The 26,108-nt window shown below is 32.6% G+C and overlaps 1 long non-coding RNA gene across 1 annotated transcript; it reads left to right on the top strand.

Annotated features, from left to right (window-relative positions):
* Positions 1–1,052: 1,052 nt before the first annotated feature.
* LOC126885241 (uncharacterized) lies at positions 1,053–13,981 on the top strand. The gene is made up of 2 exons (XR_007698349.1): positions 1,053–1,157; positions 12,714–13,981. It is a non-coding gene; the product is annotated as an uncharacterized LOC126885241 (long non-coding RNA).
* Positions 13,982–26,108: the final 12,127 nt, after the last annotated feature.

Below are 26,108 nucleotides of genomic sequence, written 5' to 3'. Positions count from 1 at the left end.
TTAATCAAAAAGCAAACCTGAAGATCAAACACAAATTTTTGGTTAGTGGTCATACGCATATGGAGTGTGATATTGACCACTCCGTTATTGAAAGAGCCAAGAAAACAAAACAATGTAAATAAATCATCAATCATCTTAAAAACTTTGTACAGGTAATCAGAAATGCTAGACAGAAACATCCCTTTGAAATTGTGATGATGTTGAAAGATAATTTCTTCGGTTTCAATTTACTTGTGACGAAATATGGCCCTTAGATTATTAAGATTATTAAAAAAATTGATAATGATGGCGAAAGGTTTCTGTGAAAACCAGTCCAATGGATTTACTATGTTAAAAGCGACGACCAAATTTCATTTAAATGGTCATTAAAACAAGAAGATCGTTTTAAAACAATAAATGTTGCTCATAGACGACGTCCAACTATATTATTTTTTGTTTACCTAACATTGGCAAGAAATCAGTGCCGATAGCCACAGAAAAGAAAGAAGACTTATTGTCTTTATTGCCTTTAATAGATCCTTCATTCCATGCATTTTATCAAAATCTGAAAACGAAAAATGATTTCGCCAATGATCCTGACCTGGAGGAATTGGATCCTGAACAAGATATATAGAATCTAATTGTAATGCCAAAAAATCATAATTTAAAATAAAATCGACCTATTAGAATACCTACATAAAATGAATTTATTCCGTAATTTTGACCTTGACTGTATAGCTAGCGCCGCTCTCCAAGACTTATTATCTTAATAATTAATCATTTTAGAGAAAATGAGGGTACAGCAGTTACAAGTTAAATTAAGTAAAATAAGTATTAGATTTCTCTAAACTAACTCAGATATGTCACATTGTATAATATTATATTATGGCACAATGAATAAACATTTCCAGGCAGGATACTTAGAATACCATTGGAATAATAAGAATTTTGCACATCCCAGAAATCTATTAATCACCCATTCGGTGTGGGGCTTGTCAACATCAGTGTGGAAACCTTCCTGCACACGACACGACAGTAAGTACATAATAATAATTATTATAAAACCCATTAACCCATAGATAATGTTTTCCATTCTACTTTAGTTAGCTGTTAGCTGTCGAGCTCATGTGCAATTAAAATTATTGTACTAGTTTGTTTACGTTTGTATATTTTTATCGGTATGTATTTAAACTTTCATTATAATGTATTAATATTAATTTGTACTATATACAATTTTACTGAAGGGGCTATCCTAGAGTAAAAGTACGAAGTTCATATACTTTTTTTTCTGGGAATTTCTGAAATAAAAAGTACTATACCTACCAATTCTTTTGAAAATTTGCATGAGCATTTATTATAAAAAAAACTAAATACATGTAAAATAGTTTTCATAAAAAAATATTGAAAATTAAACGATTTATGTGCCAATTGTCACCGTGAAAAAAACATCGCTCTACTGCTGCAAGCAGTGATTGGAGCTAATAGAGATCCTGCAACATAAAATTTCAAAAGTGGTTATTGAAATATAAGTTATTTCCTATACCATCAACTAGGGGTTTTTTGATTGGATAAGAAATGTTAATTTGGCGGTTTTTGACTGAGAATTTTTTAACTAATTTAAAAAAAAATTTCAACACTTCATTTTTCTAAATTTTAACATTTTTCAAAAATCCTAGTCGATGATATAGAAAAAAACGTTTCAAAAATTACTTTTGAAATTTTATGTTTCAGTATCTCTGTTAGCAGTGGGACTATATTTTTTTCACGGTTCAAGCAGATGGCGCATAAATCGTTTAATTGTCAATATTTTTTATGAAATTTTTTTTTAAATGTACTTTTTTTATAATAAATGTTCGTGCAAATTTTCAAAATAATTGGAAGAGTACTCTTTATTTTAGAAATTTCCAAGGAAGTATTAGTGCAGTCGCTGAAGGTGGATATGAGCTATTACATCCGATTTCGTTGAAACTCCATCGATTTGCACGAAAATTGGTGAGTGGTTAGAGGATATCTCAAGGAACAAAGGTGACTTGGTGCCAACTTGCGCTTTTACCCTGGGGGTGGATGCCACCCTTCCTCGGAGGTGAAAATAAATTATTTTATTAAAAATACCCAACAATTCGATAGAAGGAAACATTATAAGCAAAATTTGTTATATAAATTTATTAAAATAAATCAAAACTTTTTGAGTTATCAAAGATCAAAGATTTTAATTTTTCGTGAGAAAAATGTATGTTTTTAACCGATTTTTCATAAATAACTCAAAAACTATAATTTTTGCAAAAAATGTTATTATTATCAAAATTGAGGCTAATAAAAAATCAAATAAACTCCTCACTATAAAAACCTTTCAATGTTAACTAAAAGTGAGTTATATATAATTGAATGTATATTTCTTTCGTCGAGTACCCAAATCTAGGTATTCAAGCTTACATACCGTTAAAATAGTGCATTTTATAACATAAACTTATTACAAATTTGTCAAAGTTTATAGAAATATCTATCAAATAAGCGCTCGAAAAAGTTGATAGCATTAAAATATATGCACCAAAAATGTTATTGTTTTTTTTTTGTAAATAACTCCGTTAATTTTTAAGATATAAGGTTCACCTAAAAACTAGTTAGAAGTTGATTCCAAGAGCTATTAAAAAACGTCAAAATTAGTCTTTTAAACCTCTTACTTTTTTTTAATAAAAAGTTAAATGGCCCCGGTTACATGATTCTCGCAGCAAAATTGAAATATTAAACGTTTCTATCCCAGTTATTTTTTACTCTACGGAAATAGAAAAATGGATACAGTATTTTGAACAAAAAAAAAACGAAAATTTAGTTATATATGATTTTTTACGTATATGGAGTATTTTTGAAGTTATGTATTATCAAAAGAAAATAAAAAGTACGATAATTTTAAAAATTCTGATTTTTTTAAATTATATCTTTTTTTTTCAAAAATATGCATTCCAAACCGGTCAAAATTGTTGAAATCATTAACTATGTTAACCTAAAGAAATTCTTGTGAGGATTACTACAAATTTATTTTTTGTGGAAATGGCGTATGTTTTATTTTTCACTTTTTCCTAAAAAAATCGAAAGGGTTTTCTTATTTTCATCATAACTTGATTAATTTTTGATGCTATTAACTTCTACTACAGCTCATTAATAGATATTGCGAAGTACTTTGACAATTTCTTAACAAGTATATTATATAAATTGCATCGTTTTCCCGTTATGTAAGCTTGAATACTTAGATTTGAGTACCTACTCGTCGAAAAAAATATACATTCAATTACCCATAACTCACTTCGAAATAACATTAGTTTAGTTCTTCAAGTGGGGAGTGTATTAAGTTTTCTATTATCTTTAATTTTGGTAATAATATTTTTTTTCAAAAGGTTATAGTTTTTGAGTAATACGTGAAAAACAGCTTTAAAACATGCATTTTTTTAAAGAAAAAATAAAAATTTTGATATTAAATAACTCAAAAACTATTGATTTATGTTAATAACTTTATATAACAAATTTTGCTTAGTATTTTGCTGGTATTATTTTTAATAACAAAAATTTCACCCCCGAGAAGGGGTGGCATCCACCCCCTGGGTAAAAGCGCAAGTTGGCATCATGTCACCATTGTTCCTTGAACTATCTTCTAACTACTCACCAATTTTCATGAAGATCATTAAAGGTACAACGAAATCGGAGGTGAAAACCTTCAGTGACTCCACTATATATGAATTTCGCATTTGAGGCGCTCAGAGCAACAGTGGCCTAACCCCAAAAACGGTGTTTTGAGATAAATGCAATAATTGCGTTCATATTTCCATTACGCTATTGGGATGACGCTACAAAGTTTGTAGCGTCACTGTAGCCAAATATAGAGGTAATTTGGGGGACCCTTATTAATCCGAAGATTTAAAATTGCTGCTTTTATTGACACATTAACCTAAAAATGCTCAATTTGTGACTTAGGCCACTGCTTCTCTGACTGCCTCATTTTTACACTAGAATAGCCCCTTAAAATACATTTTTATTAAAATTTTTATAAAAATATTCAATAGAAGCAAAAGATTTATTGAAACTGTTACCATTCTATGATAGGCCTTATAATCAATTTATGTGTATTGGTGGTTATCCATATTGAACATATTTTTAAGGACACTTGTCTTATTTTATTCTTCGTCAACCTTTTTTCATCCAATTCTGAATAAATCCTCCAATTGCTTCCATGTTGCTATATCTTGCGCCATTCTAATCCACCGTTTGCTTGTTACTGCTCCAATGTCATCTTCCCATCTGTTTTGACATTTTCTTATGCTTCTTGTTGTCCTCCTTCGTGTGTCTCCATTCTATAATTCTCCGAGTCCACTTGTTATCTTGATACCTAGCTGTGTGATCGGCCCAGCTCCATTTCATTTTTCTAAGTTCATCCACGATATCTCCAGTCTTCGTCCTACGTCTTATCTGGGTATTCCTTATATTGTCTCTAAATAATATTCCAAGCATATTTCGTCCCATTGACTCTTTCGTTGTATTTTTAACATATTTTCTGGTACGGTTTACGGTATCCAAACCATTGGTATAAACTGGTATACACCTTTTTTAAGTTCATAGTAATGTAGGTGTCTTCCTAGATATTTGCTGGTTTGTGGAAATCAGCCCATGGCAGTTGTTGATTTCTTTTGATTTAAACATCTTGATTTGCTTTTCATAGCTTGCTGACATGGTCCAAATATAGATAAAGGTTTTAATATTTCACCACCACCAGAACATAAATATTATGGTTATTATATTTGTGTGGTAATGGATCATTATTTTTGGTTTATTGTAGTTCATTTTTAAGCCTACCTACCTTTTTAAAAATCCAGAAACGCCATATAAATTGAAACGTTATACCTACTCTTTAGATTTCTCTATTGGTACCCTTACTGTACATGTGCTCTATAGTACTAAAATGTTTTCTAAATTTTATCCTAGTCCCTAGAGTAGAAGCGATTAGCATCTATCCTAATTTCTTGATTTATGGTCTTTTGGCTCTACACATATGTGCTCTATAGAACTAAAATATTTTCTGAATCCAGACTGTCCTAGTCCCAAGCGACGTGGGATACAATCAATTGCCCGCTACAGTCACCGCACTAAATTTTTTCTGAAATCCTCCTATTTTATCGTATCTCCCTCCAATTTTTTCTGACACCCTTCATTATTTTTCTGACTTACCCAAATTTTTCAAGCTCCGTCCAATTTTATCTAGCACCCTCCAATTGTTTGTGACTTATTTTTTTATACATTTTCTATTTTATAACTCAACAAGGACTAGATTCATTTTGTGATTTGATTTTCAAATCTTTGTAGAATTCTAAGAAGAAGATATACACACACAATATCTTATATTTATCTTCTGTATGTACAATATCTATTTTTTATACAATATATAGTACGTCCACAAATTAACGCAAAAAATTATACTTAGCTAAATAAATAACACTATTGGAAATTCCCGAAATCGGTCCATTTCCCTTAAGTCCAAAAAGTATTTATTTGTCTATCCAGTAATATAAAGATTAATGTGTGTGTGTTCACAAAGAGGGGATGGCATTAGATAAACTTTTTGCCACAGATATTTGAAAGTTGAAGATTGAAGATGCCATATTAAATTTTTATTTTAGAATCTTTAAGAAATTGTATGATAATATCATTAATAGTTTTGGTGTTGAAGCTTAGTAGGTGTGAAATATTCAGCGGTAAACTTACATTCTGGTCCTGAAGTCTAGCAATTAGTGTTTTCGTATGGTATTTATTAAGTTCACAATTAAATATTATATGATTTAAATCTGCAGTAGAGTAGTTATCACATTATGAACAGAGAGAGAGTTGATACGCATTCCAATTTTAGCTAATTATGGAGGAAAATTACCATGGTTTGATCTTAAGCGACTTAGGGATGTGGAATAAAATCGAGCAACGTGATAATCAAATATATGTGAGATATTTTGCGGAAGTTGTGAGTATATGTAAGTGTATGGATTCCTCGAAGTTTGTAAAAACTTAAGCCAAATAGTTTCCCATTTCTTTCTTAATTTTTTATGCATTTCTGGAATGTAATCGCTGGAGATTGTTAAGTCTACTATTTCATTTAAAGTTGCTGAATTCTTTGCCATTTCATCCACTATCTCATTTTCTTTGATTCCGGCATCCCCTTTTACCCAGATAAAGACCAAGTCACTGCTATTATTTTTAAATCGAGCAATTGTCCTTTTAATATGGCATAACAACTCATTGTTTTGTTTTTTGATTATTGGTTGTGATATTGCCTCAAGAGCAGATAAAGAATCTGATAGTATAACCGTGTCTCCAAAGTTCTGTTCAACCGCGTAAGTTAGAGCTCTTTCAATAGTATAAAGTTCGGCAGTAATGATAGATGTGAATTTAGGTAGTCTAAAAGAATTACCACTTTTTATATTAGAAGCATAATAAGTGCTACCTACACTATTACATGTTTTTGAACCATCTGTATAGATGTATTTATAATTAGAAAATTCAGATAAAATTAATTTTATAATTCGATTGTTTTGGAATGGTAAGTTTCTGTATCTAGGTTTTATGATCTTTGGAAAGATTTCGATTTCCTCAATAGAAAAATTTTATATGGGTAATATTTTTTTAGTGTTAATGCTAAAGTTGTAAGTTTCTAGATAAGCATTTGTAAGAGGGGGAGAAGTTTTAATTCTCCAATAAGAATTTGTTAAGTTATATTCAGTGAGACTGTTAATTTTACTTAATAATTTATGTGAGTCGAAAATCCTGGTCTTTAATAGAAACTATAAAGATTAATATAATAATTTACAAAGGGTATTCACATTTTTTTAACTAAATGAATTTACATAAAAAGGAAAGCTGTATGTAATTTATTTAATTCTAAATACATCTTAATACTGACAGAAAAAAAAAGTGTTTTATTTGACAAATAGACATTGATTTTCGCTTAAATGAAATGTTAAAACTGCCAAAAGGCAGATGGGTGGCAGCTTTAACAGTGAATTAAGGCGAAAAACAATATGTATTTGTCAAATAACATTTTTTTCCTGTTTTTTGACAACAGTAAAACCTATTTTAAAATAAATAAATTACAAACATTCTTCCTTTTGTCTCAAATAATTTCATTAAACACTAATTTTTTGGACACCCTGTATAAACAATTAATTTAATGTTTATACTGCTGAATATAGAATTGAATACCCTTTCAAATAAGCTAGTACATGACCCCCATTCTTATTTAAAAAATCACCGATTACGTTATCACGCCCAGATAAATGGGGTCACTAATATAATATTATATGTATATGCAAAAAAAGGGTAATTTAAAAATAAAAATCGACCTGTTTCTGGAATTTCTAATAATGCTGTTTATTCAGCTAATAAAGTTATTCGTTACTTTATGGACGCACTGTATATTTTTGACAATATCGAAAATTAATATACTTACAAAAAAATATGTTTATAATTAAAAATAATTTTAAAATATTGTTTAGTTACTCTAATAAAAACTATTTTTCTACATTTTCTCTGCGGTAAAGTTAAAAATTCAAGTTTGTGCATTAATGCAATACATCTTAATAAATACAAATTTAGTGAAACAATTCTAAATTGTTGCTTAATTACCATATTTAGATCAAACAAAGTACCAAAATCATGGATTTCACGGATATCATAAAAAAGTAAAATAGACGCGAAAGTAGCCGCAGTTTTATGACGTAAATCAAAAGGAGCATAATATAACCGTATATTTGTAACTGTTTGTATATGACAATGACATTGTTGTTTTTAGTATTTTCTTTACAATTGAAGAGTACAGGGGGAAAAACAAGGAATGTCACATTTGTATACTTATTGAGATAGACACCAATAAAGGTTTAATAATATTTAAAACTATTTACACTAGGTTCGTTTTCAAGATGCAGTAGAAATAAACAAACCAAGACACGTTAAATGCCACTAGGAGCACAACCGAATCATAATTTACAATGTATATACAGTGGAACCCCGTTAACTCGGATTAATTGGGACCGCGGCCGATCCGGGTTATCGAAAATCCGGGTTAGCCAGAGAAACTGGTAAAAATTAATAAAATATGGTATGCCTACAGATAAACTCCGTTATAATTGTCACACAGACACTCGTAAACCACGTTCGCATTCCACACAAAACCACACATACAAAGCGTTGTCAAAAGTCTCATTCTTAGCTTTATTAGCTTTGCACCGATTAAACTCTCTTTTGTTATCATTTTAAAAAAAAATTCTTCGATTTTAGTTCTATTTTTCTTCCAATCCGATACTGTAGATGTACCGACACCATAATATAATGCTGCAAGATTCACCTTTATCAATTCTACTTAATGCTTCTAGTTTCTTTTCCATTGTCACTACAACATTTTTACGTTTTGTTGCCCTTATAGACAAAAGACACGCAAACACAAAATCTGAATAAATTTACGAACGATTACAAAACGGAAGCGAACAATAATACGACTTTACTACACACAATACCGTCTCTGATGTTATGTTATTTAATAACACTGATGACTAAGACCATTGTTAAAAAAAGAATTTTAATAGTCTTTTCTAAACAATTCTAACACAGACAGTTTCAAAAAAATAAAGGATAATACAGGTGCCTGTTGTTTTCGACAATGAATGTGGTGTACCATGAGTCATTTTTACTATAGTATATGTAGTTCAATCCGGTTCCATTATCTCTCAAATATTATATTACATAGAGTTGGTACAAAACCTCGTGAACTTTGAAAATGCGTATGTATAACCGAATTAAAATGAAGCCAAAAACATACGACTATTTTATTTGCTGCGAATTGCGCGACAGGGTCCCATCTGCACCCTGATATTTTCAGTAATGTCGGATTCATCAATCGTTTCGTTCGTATATTGACGTCACCAAATGAATGAATTAGGTTCACGAGATTTTGTAACAGCAATACATTTTTATTGTTGAAATGTTTGTCTGATAAAAATCGGTCCGGGTTAGCCGGAGTTCCGGGTTATCGGGGGCCGACTTATCGGGGTTCCACTGTACATTGTAAATCCCAAATGATTTCCAAAATTTATACATTGTAAATTATGATTCGGGAGTGCTCCTAGTAGCATTTAACGTGTCTTGGTTTGTTTATTTCTACTGCATCTTGAAAGCTAACCTGGTATAGGAAATTATTAGCAGAATTCTAGCAATTATTAGTCTATAATGTTAATATAATATTAATATATAATAACTTATTAATTTAATAATGTGCCAAAAAACTGCTTCCAAAACAGCTGCTTCCAGGAAAACATTCCTTATTTTTGTCCAGTGGCGTGCGGACAATTTTGGTCCTTTGCCTGAATACAAATTCTTAAAGCATTTATATAGAATGATCTTTCTGGTTATTGTTCTGAATCGATAGGCTAGTCGATAGTACTCAGTTTTTGCTACCACACGGCGAGAAAAGCCAAAATTCCTGAAAAAGTGACATTCCTTGTTTTTCCCCTGTACTCTTCAATTTCATCACAGTTTTCACCTTTTAAACATTTCTTGTATTTCTACAAATATTTCAAAATCGAAATTAGTTAATTCCGTTCAGTCATTCTGGAGCTGTTATAAAAATATATAAAAAAAATAAAATCACGTTATTTAAACGTCATTTAATGTTTATATATTAACCCGCCATTACACGCGCTATGAGGGAATCCCTCACCATATTTGTTTATAACCAATGAAATTGTGTAAACTAATACGATAACCTTAAGCACCCAGGAATGCCTTTAGCATGGTTCATGAAAGGGTTTGAAAAAGTTATAGAATATTTCATGCGGTCAGTGTGCTGTATGATAGTTGAAAGAAGAGACATCCCTCTTCAAGTGAGGAAATTCCTCACTGCGCGTGCAATCAAGGTGAAATCACGTTTCTGTTATCTCAAAGAAACTTTTAGGTTTTTATTTAATATTCAGGTAGGTTTAATTAAAATATTATTCTTTGGATTAGGTTAGGAACAGTGGCACACCGAGCGGGGGGTTTGGGGGTTAAAATCCCACCCAGAGCATATAGAAATATATATAAAAGAAAGTAGGAAAATGTAACTTGTCTTTCACAAATAATACAAAAAACTTTCGGTGCCCAAGCAACCCCCCCCCAGAGGAAAATTCTAGGTGCGCCACTGGTTAAGAACCCATTTTTAAATTTACCTATTCTAATTGGGAAATAAGCCACAATTTAACTTGAAAAATTAATTTTATTGACGTTTCGAATTCCACCTCGGACGTCGTTATCAAAATACAAAATATTAATAGTTAATAACATAAATGCCACAAAGAAATAGCTTCAGAACAGTTGTTAATTTTAATTTGTATTTTTAGTAAAATGAATTCGCGTAAAGAACGTTAATTCCTTCAGTGGCTTGCTAAAATTGACAATTAAGAAAACTTGCTTTTGATCTATGTATATTATTTTTACTTTTGTTTTGTTAAATCAATAAAAAAAATTGGTTTACGAGACTTTCTATAATATGTGAGTACAACCCATTTTATATTTATACATGTTGACATTCATTCTTCCTCGAAATAAGTCAAATTTATGTAGGTGAGGGCGACGCTCCTACGCGTGCAACCACGTCACAATAGAAGACACGTGTAACGGCGGGTTAAGAAATGTACCGGACAGACTGCGTGACTTGTCTCATTAGGCTTTTATAGCTTTTAGAAGTTTATCATGGTTGCCATTTTAATGTTGCTGATTTACTAATAGTACGTTCTTTAACGGTAAAATATTGCAAAACCTCTAAATTTTAAAGAACCGCTTGGAATGACATGAACTTTGGCATACACATAGCTAACAAGTCAAAGAAAAAAAGTGATATTGTTCCGATGTGTGCTTTTGTCATGGGGGTGGCTTTCACCCCTTCTGGAGGGTGAAAAAATATACGTCCAAAGTAAGTCCGGAAATGGATAAATTGACTAATTTTAAGTAACTTTAGTTTTATAGAGTTTTTTCATTAAGTCAATACTTTTCGAGTTATTTGCGAGTAAATATGTTCATTTTTCAACAAAATAACCGCGCTTTTAGACGGTTTTTCGCAAATAACTAAAAAAGTAAGTATTTTGTCGAAAAAACCATTCTTAGCAAAAATGTAGCCCGCAAAAAATTGAAAAAAAATGTGTATATTTTAGGTCTCTGCACCTGGTAAAAGCAGAGTTATAGCTAATAAAAAATAGGTTCATATTCGTTCAGTTCCAAATGGAATATTTAACGTGAAATAATCAAAAAATGAAGCATTTTTTGGGGAAAACTTATTACAAGATATTTAGAGTATTTAAAAAAGATTTCATTTTTGTTTAAAAAACAAATTTCTAGCATCAAAAGTAAACAAGTTGCGCTCAAAATATAGTTAGTCCCTTTTTTTTTTGTTAAAAAATCCAGAAAATCACCTCCTAATTAGTATCTCAGATGAACATAATCGTTACCACTTCACAAGTTTCTTTACTCGTGTATGTATTGTTTATATGATCTGTAAGTTTCATCGGTTCAAAGTCCTTATTTTTGAAAGAGCTGTAGTTAAAAGGGCTTGAACAAGTCACTGATCACGAGTGTATGCAAATTTAGAAACGCCAAATCTTAATCAATTTTTGTCTTACAAAAAAAAAACAAAAAATACAAGATATTTAGAAAAGTAATACTGACGTTTTGTTTTTTGAGATTTTTGGTATCTCTAATAATTTTTAAGTTATTTTGAAAAAAAGCATAATAATTTTCAAAATTAAAATTTTTAAAAATTTTATTTTAAAACCAAATTTTTTCAAAAATAAGCACTTTGAGTCAATGAAACTTACATATCATATAAACACAACTTAAGCTAAATAATTTCAGTTAGCGGTAAAGATTAATTTCAGTTAGGTTGCCAATTAGGGGGTGATCTTCCCGATTTTTTTTTGCGAAAACAAAAGGGAGCAACATTATTTTGAGCGTAACTTGCTTAAATTTGATGCTATAAACTTTTTATAAAAACAGAAATAAAGCTTTGTTTAAACACTTTAAAAAAGTTATAACAGGTTTTCCCCAAAAAGTGCTTTATTTTTTGGATATTTCACGTCGAAATAGCGTATTTGAAATTTGGCGAATATGAACCTATTTTTCATTGGCTATAACTCTGGTTCTACGAGGTCCAGGGACCTCAAGCCTACACCATTTTTTTTTATTTTTTCATAGGCTATATTTTTCCTAAGAAAGTTATTTTCGACAAAATACTTAATTTTTGAGTTATTTGCGAAAAACCGTCTAAAAATGCGGTTATTTTGTTGAAAAATGAACTTATTTACTCGCAAATAACTCGAAAAGTGTTGACTTGGCGAAAAAACTCTATAGAACAAAAGTTACTTAAAATTAGTCATTTATCTATTTCCGCACTTATTTTTGACATACATTTTTTCACCCCCAACGGGGGGTGAAAGTCATCCACAGGGCAAAAGCACACATCTGCAAAATATCACTTTTTTCTTTGACATGTTAGCAATGCGTATGCCAAATTTCATCTCAATGCAAGCGGTTGTTTAAAATTTACCGCAAAAACCGTGAAAGAATGTACTATAAGTTATATGATTTTTTTATTAGGACTATATAAAAGTATCAAAAGTTAATAATTTAGCAATTTAATCAAAATTCAATTCGAATCTCATTGATAATCATTTTGTTTTTAGAAAATGGATTGCTGTAAGAAGGGAGGATCTCAAACCGTTGTTAAACAATGCAAATTCACAAAGAAAGATGGCACTGTAGTAGATTGTGAATGTATCTGTACCTGCAATTGTGGAGATGACTGTAAATGCGAAAACTGTCCTTGCAAAAATGGCAATTGCTGCTCTGAGGAAACAGTAAAGTTAGGGCCTGATGGAAAATATCATTGCACTTGGGAATGCAAATGTTAGTAATGTAGGGCTTCATTTTATCTCATACAGTGCGGTGGAATAAGTGTTGCCCCCCCCCTGTTTACTTGTTTATTTTAAGAATATAAGCAAAACTCTCGGACAGGTCGATTTTTAAACTAATCGTAGTATATTATAGCATCAACGTTTCGAACTTTACGCGATCCCTCTTTAGGTGACAGGCATAACTTTGATTTTTTTAAATGGTAAAGTACATCATGTGACACCTCATTTAACAGCTTCTAAAATACTGATTTCAAAAATGTATAATACTTTAATCTTTTTTGAGATCGCAGGCCCAAAATTTCGGTCGAACTCTTTTTAAACGCATTTATTTTTTTCGAATTCTGAGAAAACTAATAAGTATTTCTGAAAAATTTAAACGCAGAATGAAATATTAGGTTATTACCGAGGGCTAACAGTCCCTTAGAATAAACAGAAGGTTTCTTTTGAATGATATATTTGAAATTAAAAATCACACTAAATTTTCTCTTTTTTCCACCACTGTGAGTTATTAAATTAAACATTATAGGAGTTCTCAGGGGCTTTGGACCATCGAGAATACTGTAGTATTTCATACTGCGTTTAAATTTTTCAAAAATATTTATTGGTTTTTTGAGGATTCGAAAAAAATGATTGCATTTAGACAGAATTCGACCGAAATTCTTGGCCTACGCTCTCAAACAGGATTAAATTATTATACATTTTTGAACTCAGTATTTTAAGATCCTTTAAATGAGGTGTCACGTGATGTACTTTCCCATTTAAAAAATCAAAGTTATGGCTGTCACCTGAAGAGGGATCGCGTAAAGTTCGAAACGTTGATGGTATAATATACTATGGTTAGTTTAAAAATCGACCTGTCCAAGCGCTTTGCTTATATTCTTAAAATAAACAAGTTAACAGGGGGGGGCAACACTTATTCCACCGCACTGTATATATTTAGTTTGTAATTTTTTATTGCCTTTTTTGGTAAAGACTGTATTTTTATATTAATACGTATGTATTGAACTAGAGTAACGAATAAAGTTTGAATATTTATATTTCCTTTATTTCTTATATTTCACCGACTTATCTATTCAAAAACAATTAAACAATTAATATATATTATTCTAGATCGAGGCAGTAGGTAGGTACTCCTCTATTATGGTTCTGGTAGATGGCAGATCTACTTCAGGGATTTAGCACCCATGCCTACGTGAGCTCCTGTGTTTTTCCTCTACTACTTGCCTTGAGAAACTAGACCATAACTGAATTTTATCCTTCGTTCTATCTCTTTCTTCCACCATCCAAATCTCACAGCGTGTTAGGTTATTTGCCAATATGTAATAAGTTACTCAAAATGTCAATACACTACGGACTAAGTACAATGGGTAAAAGAGGAGCACACGACTAGGTGTACCTAGTTTACATTGAAACACAAGCTTTATATTAAAAATAACTAAAGCATATTGAAGGAGTTTTTAGTAGGTATGTATAAAGTAATAATAAATGTTAAGAGGGAAACAACCAACTTGCAAGGAGGGGAAAACTAACAAATGGACAACCCCATAAAAAATTCTGAAAACACCAAATATGTGGAGAACGGTCTTAGATAATAAATACACATCTAGAGGAAATAAATAAAAAAAATAATAGCAGCCTAAGCAGAGGCGGTAGAAAGATCTGACAATAAAGAATATAAGTCGTCTGATAAACTAAGAAAGGTAATAAAATAGCCTATAAAAAAAAGAAGACGAAACAAAAAAATAGAGCAGAATATACACAAATTAACAAAGAAATATCAATGCATGTAAGTGCAAAAGTAAGAACATATAAAACGCGAACCATATCTAAATTAATTTAGCAGAATAACAGCTTAAAAGTACTGGGAGGACATATAAAAAACATTCGTAAACAAAAATGAAAAACACCAAAGCCCAAGGAGAAGATGGCATTGTAATTTAAAGTAATAACACAGGAGTGGAAAAAATAATATTATTATTATCCCGGTTATTTATAGTGTTCATCGCCTTCCGGTTCCCAGTTTCCAGCATCGTCGCCGTCGGTCGTTCAATTCGCCAGGGTGAAGATTCCTTTCCGATATTGTCTTCTGAATGCCGCCTTCTGATTGTTTCGGCCTTCCTCTCTTCCTTCTCTCATTTGGCGTCCATTTTAGAATTTGTTTTGGCAGACTGTCCTCGTCCAGTCTTTTTACATGGCCATTCCAGATCAGTTGTCTTCTTTGAATTTCGTTTATGATGGTTGACTTGACTCCAATTATATTTCTGATTTGGTCATATTGTATCCTTTCAAGCCTTGATTTTCTAGCCGATCTTCTCCAGAAGTCCATTTCCAATGCAAGTAGGCGTCGTTCCCGGGATTTAGTAAGTTGCCATGTTTTGCATCCATAGAGCACTATACTTTTAAAGATGGAGTTAAAGGTAAGATGTTTTCTTTGATTAGATAGTTCTTTTGACCATAGCATCGGGTTTAGGCATCCAATCACCCTTTTTCCTTTCACGATCCTTTGCTCTATCTCTTTTTCGGTGCGACCACTCTTGTTGATTGTTGTTACCAAATATACATATTCCTCACAGTTCTTGATTGTTTCTTGTTCGTTAACTATTAGATCTTCTACTTCAGTACCGAGGCATAAGTATTGCGTTTTGTTTCTATTTACAGAAAGGCCCCACTCTTCATATGTTTGAAATAACCGTCTTGTCATGAATTCTAAATCTTCCTGATCCGCTGCTACTACGACTTGGTCGTCCGCGAAATGTAGAGTATACAATGTTGTATAATCGTCATGTTGAATTCCCATCCCTGAACAAGATCTTCTCCAGTGCTTTAGTAGTAATGGAGAGAGGCAGCATCCTTGTCGTAATCCTTTTGTTACTGGAAATCCTTCTGATAAGGTGTTGTTTAGTTTTATTTTTGATCTGGCTTTATTGTATAGTTGTTCGACCGCGGCGATGATCGTGTTATTTAAGGAAGATCGTTCAAGAGACTGCCACAGCTTTCTCACAGGAATCGTGTCATATGCTTTTGTGAGATCCACAAATAAAAGATGTATTTCCTGGCTTCTTGCAACTTTCTTTTCATTAAGTTTTGTTATGGTAAATATGTGGTCTATGCAAGATCTTCCAGCTCTAAAACCTGCTTGCTGTTCAATTTCATGAGGTTCGTATTCTTGCTCAATCATGTTTTTTAAGATTTTACCAAACAGCCTGCTAAAGGTACTAGTGACCGAGATACACCTGTAGTTTCCGCAGATATCTTCTGAACCTTTTTTTTTCAAGTGGAGTAATCTATGCTTCTTTCCAACTATTCGGGATTTCTTCCCCATTCAAGTATCTTGTGAATAGCACTTTAAGATACCTTATTAGTTTTGGTGTTCCGTGATTTAGAAGTTCTGCTGGTATGTTCTCCGGCCCGTATACTTTGTTGTTCTTCATGCATTTAAGTGCTTGTTGTATTTGTTCTTCTTCCACGTTTACACATTCGCCGTGTACTCGTATACGTTGGGGTGAATCAGTATTATATTTATCTATGTCTTCATTTAGTTCCCTTGCGTAATGCTTCTTTCATGCATCTCTCTGGATGGGCTGTATTCGACTTTTGTTTGATGTGTCGGTTTTCAAAGTTGTTATTAATTTCCAAGCCGCTGATGATTGCGCTCCTCCGATGTAACAGTCAACTTCTTTACATTTTGCATCCCATATTTCGTTTTTGTTGTTTCTTGTCATTTCTTTAAATATTCTTTGTTGATCTTTGTATACTACTATATCTTCAGGGTTATTAGTGTTCAGCAATCTTTTGCACGCTTTCTGTTTCTTATTTCTTTGCTCTTCCAACTGTGTATTCCAAGTGATTTTTCCCGCTGAGCTGTGGACTGTACTGGTCTCTTCGGCTAGAGCTTCTTGGGCTGCGTTGTGAATACATCCCTTTATATGTTCGTATAATTGGTTGTTTTTAGCAGTTAGGTATATAGTTTCTCGTTTAATCTGTTGTGGTATAAGATTTTAGTGCTATATTCTTGTAGGCTTAAAAAATAATAAACGTCCTTAAAATCTTATTTGATCGATGTGTGAAATATTGCTATGATAATAATCACGCACAAAAAAGATGACCCAACAGACCAGACCTACCCATTAATTGATCTTTTCTTCCTCATACACAAATTATTTAGACTTTTAAATTAGACTTTTAATAATCTAAAGAGCAGGCAGGATGTAAGTCATGATTTGGTATAATCGATCATTTATTAGAAATTAAAACTCTTACAGAAAAAGAAAACAGTGGAATACAACCCAATATTCTAAATATTTGTGGACTACGAAAAGTCGTTTGACTCAACAGCGCAAGACAAAATAATAATTAATGTACTAGCTGACTGTAGAGTAGGCCACAGGTATGCAGCACTTGTTAATAACTTTTGGGTTTTGTGTAGATTGTCTGATATTACCGACATCTTCAGCGAAAAGAAAGTGGTTTAGTCATTCCCATACTACCCCACTCAAATATTTAAATCATAAATTATTGCAGCATTGTAAACAGTTTTTGTCAGCCATTGTTTTTTCTTTATGTGCTGTGCTTAATTATCAAACGTTGGCTATCATATTGGCTATAGTAATTTTGTTGACAGCAGCTCGGAAAAGGGATGCAGAGGATCTGTTAAACCATTCTCTCAGGTTTCTAAGCCATGACGTTCTTCTTCGATCTGCCTTCTTCTTAAGTCTACCTTGCCTTGTATTATTAAATGGAGTATTTTCTATCTCTCTGGGTGTTTCATAACATGGCCAAGCTATTCAAGTTTGCGATTTTTAATTGTTCTGACGACTTCCATAACTTTTTACACCCTATGCAAAATAACTTCGTTACGAACTCTATGCACCAAACTAATACGTATGATTCTCCGATGCACCAAGATTTCAAAGGCTTCCAGTTTATTGAGAAATGTATCTGTTAAAGTCCAACCCTCGACACTGAACAAAAGAGTAGAGAACACATAACAATATCAATAATTTAATTTTCGGGCCAATTAATATTGTTTCCACATAACAGTTTCAATTGAGTCATTGTTGCCTTAACCTATTTGACGTTCCATTGATGTATTTTAATAAAATTTCACACCTGCTGTGGTGCTGCTATATATGTTTTTAAATCAATAGTTATACTATGTCAAAACAGGTAGCCCCATTTAAAATAATTTGCCGATATACCTGAAAAGTAAGGTTTTTGAACAGTGCGTACTTCCAATATTGACTTATGATGTAGAGACTTAACACCCACTTAAAAATCTGAGGAAAAAGTCATAGTACTCAGCGATCCACGGAACGATCGATGTTGGGATTGACATTAAGTTATAGAGTTCTGAATGTAATTACCTATAAAAGCCATCTATCTATCTAATTAGCCTTCTTCGGCGGCCCATATTTGGGCATAGGCCTCTCAAACCATTTTCCATTCTTTCCTTTCTGTCGCTACGTATATTCACCTAGAGCTCACATGCTTCTTGATATCATCTGCCGGTACCACGTCAAAATAGCCTCGTCGAAAAAGCTCCGACAAAATAGCCCCGACATAATATCCCGCACACAAAATAGCTCCGACAAAATAGCCTGCAGACAAAATAGCCGCGGAATAATAGCCCGCCGACAAAATAGCCCGCCGACAAAATAGCCCCGACAAAATAGCCCCGAAAAAAAAGCTCCCTTCAGAATTCATCATGGTAATTATCCTCTATTCAAATGTTTATCTTAACCACATTATAAAAAATGGTCTTTTCAGAGAACTCGAAACCCTCTCTTCTGTTTCGATTAAATGTTTTCTGCTTTTCGATTAAATTCAATGATCAAGCCAGCTCGCGCCAGCCACTTGCCTCTTGGAAGATTGAACATTTAATTTAAGCGAATAGCGATGTTTATTTTTGATATAAACATTTTTTTTTCTCTTTTCTGACAGCAGTATAATGTATTTTGAATTAAATAAATTACATACATTCTTCCTTTTTTTTTGTCAAATAATTTAAATTAAAAAAAGTTTTGGGGCACCTATTTATGTAAATGTTTATATTACTGAATAGAGAATTAAATAACCTTTCAAATGAGCTAGAACACGACCCCTCTTCTCATTAAAAAAAATCATCGATTACGTCATCACGCCCAGATGGATGACGTCACTAGTATGAAATATATACCAAAATATCGTAATTTAAAAATAAAAATAGACCAGTTTCAGGATTTTTCCTTGACGTCGCGTGTTTACGAAATTATAGCTTATTTATTCCTTTCACTTGCACTATACTGCATGTCTGAATTGTTGATATGAATGAGCCAGATTTAATTAAATTGTTTGAAGAATTTTTTTAAGAAGCAACAACATTTTTGTTTAATTTATTAATATGTTTTTTGATTACGACGTCAGAAGTGCAAGTCGAAACGTTAATAAATAGTACATTGTTTACCGGGTAGGAAAAGCTTAACATTCCTGGACGACTGTGAAGATTGCTAAGTCGAGGCGCAAGCCGAGACTTAGCAACACAGAGTCCAGGAATGTGGCTTTTCCTACGAGGTAAACATACTATTTTTCCGCAAATCGTTTAAAATTCGACAGATATTGATTGATTTAAAAAAAACGCGATAATTTTATTCCCAAATAAATGGTGCTTTGAAATTCCTAATAAAATTACTTGGGTTACTATGGAAACGTATTGAGGTTGAATTGTCAAACTTGACGCTTATAAATAGAACACTAACAACTGTACGGAAATATCATTTCCTTACAGTAAGGAAATGACATTTCCTTACAGTAAGGAAGTCCTGACTTTTTCTTCAAGAAATTTTGACAGGAATGTCAAAATTTCCTGGCGATTTGCGGAAAACAATTTTTTTTAGTTAAATTGTGGCTTATTTTCCAATTAGAATAGTAATTTAAAATAAATGGTACTCCGTTAAAAGGTAAAAGTTCTTATTGTGGGTATTTTCGCCGGGGCTGTTTTAGCCGGGGCTGTCTTGACCGGGGCTATTTTGACCGGGGCTATTTTGTGTGCAATCTATTTTGTCGGGGCTATTTTGTTTACGGGCTATTTTGTTGAGGCTATTTTGTATCCGGGCTATTTTGACGGGGCTTTTTTGACGGGGCTGTTTTGACAGGGCCATTTTGACGGGCCATGTATCTGCTCATCTTATTCGGAGTTTTCCTCTTCCTCGTCTATATTCCCACGGTCTCCAATTTATAAGAATTTTATTACATCGGTCTTTTTTTGTCTTATACATTGTGTCCGGCAAATCTCAATTTCCATTTTGCAACTTCTTGTCTAACATTTACCATTTTTTTTCTCTCTTATCCACTAGCAAAATCGATAACAGGAATCAAATATGCAGTATAATGAAAAACATACATCAAGTGGACTTGAATTGGAAACGTGGTGAGAATGAACCTATAATGGAGTGGCATCCTAAATTTTATGCAGATGTAGGTAAGAGTAGTCCTCAAACACGATTAGAGATGATATTATGAGAGTCACAATAAACTGAATTCATTCAAAAAACAAAATCTTCAGCGCTAGAAACGTTAAAGGGAGGCTTATGATTAGCAGTGGACACTACAGGCTGAGTGATAAGGGTGACAATAAATCTACACCAAACAGTAACTGCCTGTTTTGCCCCACATTTTTTTTCTATTCTTGTTATAAAGTAGTCACTTTTATTTAACGTACAGTATTTTAATTTTGGATATTTAAAACGTATTGACCCTTTTAATATTTTATTCAGCCACAATTTTCCTTAATATACAGGGTGTCCCGAAAAGATTGGTCATGTAATATACCACAGATTCTGGGGCCAAAAATAGGTTGATTGAACCTGACTTACCTATATACAATAGGGCACACAAAAAAAGTTACAGCCCTTTGAAATTTCAAAATAACAATCGAGTTTTTTTCATATATCCAAAACTCTTACAGATTTTTTATTGAAAATGGACATAAATACAATAAATGGACCCCATAAAAATTTTATGGGGTTTTTTTCCCTTAAACTCCGCTAAACTTTTGTGTACGTTCCAATTAAATTATTGTTGTGGTACCATTAGTTAAACAGAATGTTTTTAAACTTTTTTGCCCCTTAGTATTTTTTCGATAAGTGAGTCTTTATCGAGATGCGGCTTCTTTTTTATGTTTACATACAAATTTTATGGGGGTTTCGTTCCTTTAAACCCGCCAAATGCTTGTGTACGTCCAAATTGAACTATTATTGCGGTACCATTAGTTAAATAGAGTGTTTTTAAAACTTTTCTGCATCTTACTATTTTTTCTATAAGGCACCTTTTATCGAGCTGTGGCTTCTTTGTAAAATATACCCAAGAATGTAAATTATATTTAAATTTTCATATTATTACCATAATGTCTCTATAATCGTACATAACCATACAAATTGTGGTGGATTTGTCAAGTATTCAAAATATCTCGATAAAAACTGACTTTTCGGGAAAGTATTAAGAGGCAAAAAAGTTTTAAAAACAGTGTGTTTAACTAATGGTAGCACAATAATAATTTAATTGGAACGTACACAAAAGTTCGGGGGGTGGGTTTAAAGGAAAAAACCCCCATAACATTTTTACGGGGTGCACAAGTTTCACTATATATTTTTTAAGGTATTCCTGCCATAGAATGCCAAATGTCCATGTTCAATAAAAAATCTCTAATAGTTTTCGATGTATTGGAAAAACTTGATTTTCCTTTTTTGTAACTTCAAAGGGCTCTACCTTTTTTGATGTACACATTTGTACTAAGTTAAGTTAGGTTAAATCAACCTATTTTTGACCCCAGAATCTGTGATATTATTTACGACCAATATTTTTGGGACACCCTGTATATTAAAAAGGAAACAGACGTACCCTATATTTTGCCCTAATATTTTCTTAGAAACTAATATCTGGCGCAAATTAATTGAGTCAAATATTTAGTCAGTATCACAACTATTGTGTTGAGTCACTCTTACGTTTTAAGTAAGGGCGAGCTAATGAAACATTTTCCCCGAAGACCTATCGTAAAACTAATAAACCTAATTAATGCAGCATTTAGATTAAATTATAAACGTAATTATGGTTACTAAGCTAGTCATTATGGAAGTCATTATGGTTCCTAAACCAGGAGAAGCAATAAATTAGGTATCATCATAGAGTCCGATACGTCTGCACCCTGTGATATCGAAACTGTTTAAGAAATTTCTCCTCTATTAAGAGAATAAAACCCATTATTTATTTAACCAACAAAAAAATCTAATTCCGACACATCAATTCGGCTTAAGAAATTAGCACTCAAAAGCCGACCAGGTGAATAGAATCACAAATAAATATTATCGAAAGATTATAGAAGAAAAGAAAGTATGTTCAACTGTCTTCCTTGATGCTGCTTAGGCGTTCGATAAAATCTGGCATGAATGTTTAATAAATAAATTATTGAACAGTTTTTTATCCAATACAATACGGTCAACATTATTTACAGTCGTACATGAATAAATAGCATTTACGGAAGATGACTGTTTTTCTGATTTAAAAGAAATTATAGCAGATGTATTGCATGCGTTCATATACAAACAACCAAACTTATATGGAATCACCATGTATGTCAAAGGAATATTAGTTATTTCTTTTGAAAAAACTTGTTTTTGTTGCGAAGAATAAAGGTTTTTATTGAAAATAAACAAATCGATGAGACAATTAAATAGTACAGCTCGGTACGGTATCGGTTATTTGCTTGAGTTGTAAATTGAACGAAAATAAATAAACTAACTTTTGCGTCCAAAAATGAAAATATGCCTCATGTGGGGTTATAGAACTTACAACGGGGAAAGGTTATTGGTATTGTGGAGCTAGTAATGTTTTCAGAGGGACATAGCTGTAGAGCTAGGCGTAACAGGGCGTTCTATCCAAAACTTATGCTAGGCAACAGGGACTAGGAAAGATCAAAAATGAAGCAAGAGAAAGTCGTCAAAAAGTAACAACGGCTCGCCACGATCGTTTAATTTTCCAATCAGCTGAAAGACGCCTACCCATTTCTCGCCTTCAGCTCCAAAGGCAGCTTTTGGAAGCTACAGGCGTAACTGTTTCAGATGAAATGATAAGAAGAAAAGTTCGTGTCAAGAAGTATACAGCAGAAGAGAGTCATGGGTTCCCGAGTTATTCAGGCAATACAAGATTGATCGCCTAAATTGGTGTCTTCACCACCAAAACTGTGTATGTGTTTGTGTTTTATTGGCACTGGTTTTCACAACCAAATGGCCACTCAACTTCATAATGATTTTTAATGACTATAACTTATCACTAACTCAAAAAAGTAATGTGTAGTTTGTGTGTTGAGTAATTGTCTTGTGACTTTGCAAAGTCAACGTCATTGTGTTTGCAAAGAGACGCTAATTATTGTATCCGAACGTCTGCGGTCCCTCCGGTGAGTACCGATCCCACAAGGACAGAAATTATTTTCATTTATTAATTTATAATAAACGAAAAATTCCTGACCGAGATTCGGATCAGGAAACTCAAGACCATTCGGATCTTTCGATCCAAAGGTAGGCGCCTTACCACTGAGCCACAGAGGGGGTAGTTCACCACTAAAACTGGAACATTGGGAATTGATAAAATGTGCTATATTCAGAAAAAGTATTTGTGTAAAATCAGATGACCCACGAAATCGTGTACTTAGAGGTCGAGGAAGACAAGCAAGAACGAAAACTGTCAGATCTGTTCACAAATATACAAGGGGAAGTGTAATGTTCTGGAGAGTAGTTGTGATCCTTAAAAAAACTCCTATAACTTTCATCCAATAAACTTTAACTGCTCACTGGTATTTTGATAACCTCTAGTTCTTGTAGTTAGGCTCTGGAGAGGTGCAACAGGAAAAAATTTAATTTTAATGCATGATAATGGACCTCCACATACAATTAGAGTAACTAGAGACATCAATGAAGCAGAAGATATCCCTTGTTTGTAGTGGCCTGCTTGCTCACCCGAGCTTAACCCTATAAAATATTTGTGGGATATGCCTAAAAGAAAAATTAGAGCTCATCCACAAAACACCGCACGGCTAGTACAAGCTGCTCTTGAAAAATGCAGCAATCTACCACAAAAAAAAAATGTCGATAATTTGGTTAGGAGCGTGCCCACACAAACTGAAGCTTGCATAAGGACTAGTGGTGATACCTCTCACTACCAAAAAAAAAAACATAAAAAATAAATAAAAACAATTTAAACATTTGCTTTACAATAAAATTTTTTATGCTATTGACTTAAAACAACTAGTTTTAATTTGTTTGTTAAATACTTTTTTGCACGATTGATCATTTTTGACTGTTTACCGTGACAGATTTTACGTCAGTAGGTGACATTTACTAGCAACTCGACGGTAAGTAATCCAACCCGACGGTAAGTACTCCAACTCGACGGTAAGTAATTCACTTACCGTCGAGTTAAAAAATCTCTTAATTTTAATTTATTTTTTGAAAGAATAAAGAAAACTAACGAATTATTTATTAATATTGAAACTTATGGTACAATTTGTTAAATTATTTAATGAAATCCCACTTGTTTGGGCTGTGGTTTCACTTCTAACAGAAACTCCTACAGAATCGCATACATTAGTAGTATTACTAGTATTGCACAATATTTTTTCGAAAAAATCTATTTTATTTTGAAGAGAATCTTCTACATAGCTTTCTGCCACTGTCGATGAACGCCAACCTCCATGACGCTTTAATCCGAAAACATCAACACCTTTATTAGCCAAAAGCGTTGCTGATGTCCTCCTGAACGAATGGCCAGTATAGTTCTCGGGATTAGGTAAATTTAAGAATTTGGCAATTTGAGAAGGCCAGCCCCCGATTGTCCCTTTCCCTATTACTTGAGCACAACATTTTCCTTTGGCGTATCTTAAGAACAAATGATTTGATTTTACTTGTAATGGACGAAGTTTTATATACTTTTGCAGAATTTCTAAATATGGAATTTTATCGTCTGGTTTATTAACGACTGTAAAAGTACGCTGGATGTTCGTCTTTGTATTGGGTACTTTTACAATCATTAAACCATCGGTTTGTTGGATGTCATTCATAGTAATATTATATAATTCTTCTCTTCTACAGGCACCAGATATTCCCAATATCATTGCGACCTACAAAATATGAAAAAATCTTCATTAGAGTATTTCTTTTACCTAAACTAGCTTATATTACCTTGTGAACTAGAAATTCTTCATCCGCTGCTTCCATCAGAAATTTTTCAAATTGCTCCTGTGTAAAAATGCTCGCTTTCTTAGGCCTATAGCCAACATTTTTTTTCTTCAAATACGCGATCAAAGTTGAAAACTTGGAAATATCAATGCCATAATAAAGAAAAACGGTGGATTTAATCATTGAATATTCTGCCCAGAGGCTTCCAGGAGCTTTCAACTGCATATGCTTTTGAACGAAATATGTCAATAGAGTCTTTTCTTCGATTCTTAAATTCTTGCCTTCGCACCATTTTTTAAAACTTTGGTAGCTATTTTGATAACGGAGTTTGGATTTTTTCGGGAATAATTGCGGAACACCCTTCTTCCCAAGCCCGTTCAATTTCTTCAAATTCACTTTCGCTCATATTTTAATTTATAATAATCAAAATTATACTTAAAATTATTGACAACTAAATAAAAACTCAATTCTCCATTGTTGTTATGCACCCTAGTTACTACCTAACAACCAAAGTATCTATCTTGATAAAATGAATTAAAATAGTCAATATGACGAAAATGTTTAATTTTATAATTTATAATGGTATCAATCGTGCAAAAAACGGTATAAGCATGTCGAACGCTAAGGGTAACTGATCTCAGACAATAATTGGAGTCGTCGCTCCGCTCCTCCTCCAAACAATTGTCTTCGATCGGTATAAAACCGTTACCGTTCTCCATACTTTATATACTATATTGCTTTATTTAATTGTTATGTATTTGCTACTAAATTGCTTTAAATTAAATATAGTTTGACTTCGTCTGTTCGTTTTTTTAAATTTGCACGAAATAGAAACAAATAATACATGATTCCATATAAGCTTGGTTGTGTGTACCTACTATACAAGTGTGATATACCTGTATTCAAAGACAAAACTGTTGCCACCTTTGCTAATGATATGGCTATCCAAGTAGTAGGAACG

This window comes from Diabrotica virgifera, chromosome 5, assembly GCF_917563875.1.
Source record: "Diabrotica virgifera virgifera chromosome 5, PGI_DIABVI_V3a".
NCBI lineage: Eukaryota > Metazoa > Arthropoda > Insecta > Coleoptera > Chrysomelidae > Diabrotica > Diabrotica virgifera.
This window is presented reverse-complemented; position numbering and strand designations above follow the sequence as displayed.